This window comes from Lathyrus oleraceus, chromosome 3 (assembly GCF_024323335.1).
Source record: "Lathyrus oleraceus cultivar Zhongwan6 chromosome 3, CAAS_Psat_ZW6_1.0, whole genome shotgun sequence".
NCBI lineage: Eukaryota > Viridiplantae > Streptophyta > Magnoliopsida > Fabales > Fabaceae > Lathyrus > Lathyrus oleraceus.
Genome location: NC_066581.1, coordinates 86,434,687 through 86,439,137, shown reverse-complemented (window position 1 = coordinate 86,439,137; position 4,451 = coordinate 86,434,687).

Sequence of the window (4,451 nt, the reverse complement as noted above, 5' to 3'; positions counted from 1 at the left end):
CGAAGCTTCAGTTGACGACGAATCGAGAATCTTCTGACGAAAAGACGGCTGGTGAACAGAAAGTCTTGTCAGGATGCAGTTACTTGCCAAATCCCTAATTTTTGCCTAGATTGCCCCAGGGTGAGGTACTCAATCTAGCGGGATGCAAATATATCTTTTTTTTCAAGTCTCTAACTTTTGCCTGGATCACCCTTGCGGGTTCTCCACCGAGACGCTCATTTTTGCCTAAGCCGCCCTTTCGGGTTTTCAACTTAGCGAGCTATTCTGTTTTTCATTTGCATATACTTTTTTTTTAGGCAAAGTATTTCTTGACTGCATCTGAATTCACAGGACGAGTGAAATCCTCCCCATCCATTGTTGTAAGCATCAAAGTGTAAGAACAAAAATTGTTATACAACAGATTCCTTGATTTTGATGATAACAAAGGATGAAACCAAAAATGGCACCCTAACGAAAAGTTTCTAAGTGTGCAGGATTCTAAAGAAAGAAGGAAGAAATCTGATGATGTCATCAGATACAGAACCAGATCAGAAGCATATTGTCATATGATCAGAAGCATCTGAAGTGGAAACAAGTTCAAGAAAGTCTAACTCTGAGCATAACAGCAAAGTATCAGAAGCATCTAGACAAGTAGTAAGCTCTAGAAGTTCTGACTCTGAACAAAGGTTTGTCTAACTTCAGAAGCTCTTGGCACTATCTGAAGAATCCATCAGAACTCACAAGAGATTAACATCAGAAGCTAGATTCCAAGATTCTCCAGAAACACAAATACTCTGAGCATGGAATTGCTAATCATGAAAGAGTAACGTTAAAGTCAAGTAAAGATTTGCAAATGGATTTCCTAATTAAGAAAGAGACGTTAATCTCCAATTTCAATAAAGAAGATACTACTTGTGGTAAGTAGTCATTTCAAGGAGAGAAAGTTATCCTGCAGAAGCTACTTATGTTATGGCGTAAAATCATCTTATTACTCATCAGTTTCAACTACTACCTCACTGATCTATATAAAGGATTACAAATCAACTTTCAGTACACAATAAGCAAGCCAACAAGCCAAAATTATACTAAAACACCAAGTCAAGAAAAACACTCTTTCTCTCTAAGATCTTCACGAAGCTTTTGCTTATAACGTGAAAAACTCTTGTTCTTAACACTGTAATATTTGCTTTCTTAGAAGCACTCTAGATTACATAAATCTTTCATTTATTGTTTGTTGATTTCCTCAAGTGACTTAGTGTAGTCTGTAAACTTGAGAGGACTAAGAGATTTTTCTCTTAGGCGTTGTTTGTAATCTTTCAAGATTAGTGGATTAAGTCCTTGTTGAAGGCGAAATCACCTTGGCCGGGTGGACTGGAGTAGCTTTGTGTTATAAGCGAACCAGTATAAAATCCTTGTGTGATTTTCTTTTTGAAAAGCGCTTATTTTTCCAAACAATTCAAACCCCCCCTTTCTTGTTTTTCTCACCTTCAATTGGTATCAGAGCTCCGGCTCTGTTATTGATTTTCTAATCAAACACTTAACCGTGTAGAGAGATCCAGTACGAGAAAAACAATGGCCCACTCAAATGAAAGAGATTCTTACAATGCCAAGCCTCCTGTTTTTGATGGAGAGAAATTTGACTACTGGAAAGATAGAATCGAAAGTTTCTTTCTGGGTTATGATGCTGACCTCTGGGACATTGTCACAGATGGATACACACCTCCAGTCTTAAATGGAGCTGAAGTTCCCAGAAGTAAGATGTCAGAAGATCAGAAACGTGTCTTCAAAAATCACCACAAGGCCAGAACAATACTTCTAAATGCTATATCATACAACGAATATGAAAAGATCACCAACAGAGAGACAGCCAAAGATATACTTGACTCTCTGAAGATGACCCATGAAGGAAACTCCCAAGTCAAGGAGACGAAGGCTCTGGCGCTTATCCAGAAATATGAAGCCTTCAAAATGGAAGATGACGAAGCTATAGAGGCTATGTTTTCTAGATTTCAAACTCTTATTGCAGGTCTTAAAGTGCTAGACAAAGGATACACGACTGCAGATCATGTTAAGAAGATAGTCAGAAGTCTGCCAAAGAAATGGAGACCTATGGTTACTGCTCTGAAGCTGTCAAAGGATCTGAACAATATCAGCCTTGAAGAACTTGTTAGTTCTCTCAGAAGTCATGAGATAGAACTAGAGGAGGATGAACCTCAGAAAAGGAACAAGTCCGTAGCGCTAAAGTCCAAATCTGAAAGACGGAAACCTGACAGAACCAAAGCTCTCCAGGAAGAAACTGAAGATACTGACGATTCTGAACCAGAAGACTCTGATGATGAAGAAGAGTTGTCCCTACTAACCAGAAGAGTCAAGCTACTCTGGAAAAAGAGGAACAACAACTTCAGAAGACCAAGACCCAGAGGGGATCGATCAGAGTCAACTTCAAAAGGTAAAGCTAACAAAGATATTACCTATTATGAATGTAAAGAAACAGGTCATTACAGAAATGAATGCCCCAAGTTGAAGAAAGACAACCCTAGAAAAGAAAGCTTCAAGAAAAACACTTTCAGAACAAAGAAAGGACTGATGGCTACCTGGGATGATAGTGAATCTGGATCATCAGAATCTGACTCTGATGAACAGGCCAACGTAGCACTTATGGCTACCACATCCAGCAGCTCAGATGAAGAATCTGAAGAGGTATTTTCTGAACTTTCTCGATCTGACTTAGAATCATGTTTGTCAGAAACTCTTACCTCTTACCAGAAATTAAAACAAAAGTTTAAAAATATTAAAGGCTGTCTTAAAGCAAAATTTGAAGAGTGTAGTGAACTTGAGATAACAATTCTATCACAAGAAGATACAATCAAATCTTTAATGTTAGAAAGAGATGAAGCAAAAACAAAAAGCTCAGAATTAGAAGAAGCGTTGTCTCAAGCACCACAAACTTCAAATAAAATTATTTATAAATATGAAGAAGCCTTTCAAGAATTTCTGAAGAATGGGATAGATAGGAGTATTATGGCATCCATGATTTATGGAGTAAGTCAGAACAATAAAAGGGGAATTGGGTATGATCCTAAGGAAGATAAAACTTCTATAAGTGATCAAATTAAATCTCCTTTTTCATATCACTACACACACACACAAGAACACAAATTTAAAAATGCTAGAAGACCCAAAGTTATAAGAAACTCTGGGAAAACTAATCTAAAAGGACCCAAGAGATTCTGGGTACCGAAAGATAAGATTATCTATGTTGCAGATATCCTATGCAGCAAAGTTCAGACACCAGTCATGGTACCTGGACTCTGGATGCTCGCGACACATGACGGGAAGAAAGTCTATGTTCCAAAGTCTGGAACTTAAAGACGCTGGATTTGTAGGCTTCGGAGGAGATCAGAAAGGAAGGATCAGAGGCTCCGGAACTATTGGTAATGGTACTCTTCCCTCTATATCTGATGTTCTTTATGTAGAAGGATTAATGCATAACTTGTTATCCATAAGTCAATTAAGTGATAACGGTTATGATGTAATCTTCAATCAAAAAACATGTAAAGCCATTAATCAGAACGATGGCTCTGTCCTTTTCACAGGCAAGAGGAAAAACAACATTTACAAAATAAATCTTTCTGATTTAAAAGATCAAAATGTTAAATGTCTAATGTCAGTTCACGAAGAGCAATGGGTATGGCATAGACGCTTGGGCCACATTAGCATGAGGAAACTTTCTCAGCTAACTAAACTCGAGTTAGTCAGAGGCCTACCTAAACTGAAGTTTTCTTCAGATGCTCTGTGTGAAGCTTGTCAGAAAGGAAAATTTTCAAAAACATCCTTTAAAAAGAAAAATGTTGTTTCTACCTCTAAGCCTCTGGAACTTCTTCACATTGACTTATTTGGTCCTGTGAAAACAGCATCAGTTAATGGAAAGAAGTATGGACTAGTCATTGTTGATGATTACAGTGGCTGGACATGGGTAAAATTCCTAAAGCACAAGAGTGAGTCTCACTCTGTATTCACTAGTTTCTGTTCCAAAGTGCAAAAAGAATTTGACTCTAAAATTATTAGAGTCAGAAGTGATCATGGTGGAGAATTTGAAAACAAAGATTTTGAAGAATTATTTGATTCTAATGGAATATCCCATGATTTCTCCTGCCCTAGAACTCCACAACAAAATGGAGTTGTAGAGAGGAAGAATAGGACACTCCAAGAGATGGCCAGAACCATGATCAATGAAACTAATGTAGCAAAGCACTTTTGGGCAGAAGCTGTAAATACAGCGTGTTATATTCAGAATAGAATCTCTATAAGACCTATTCTAGAAAAGACTCCCTATGAACTGTGTAAAGGAAGAAAACCAAACATTTCATATTTTCATCCTTTTGGATGTTCTTGTTTTATATTAAATACTAAAGAACATCTGAACAAGTTTGATTCCAAAGCACAGAAAGGTATTATGTTAGGATACTCAG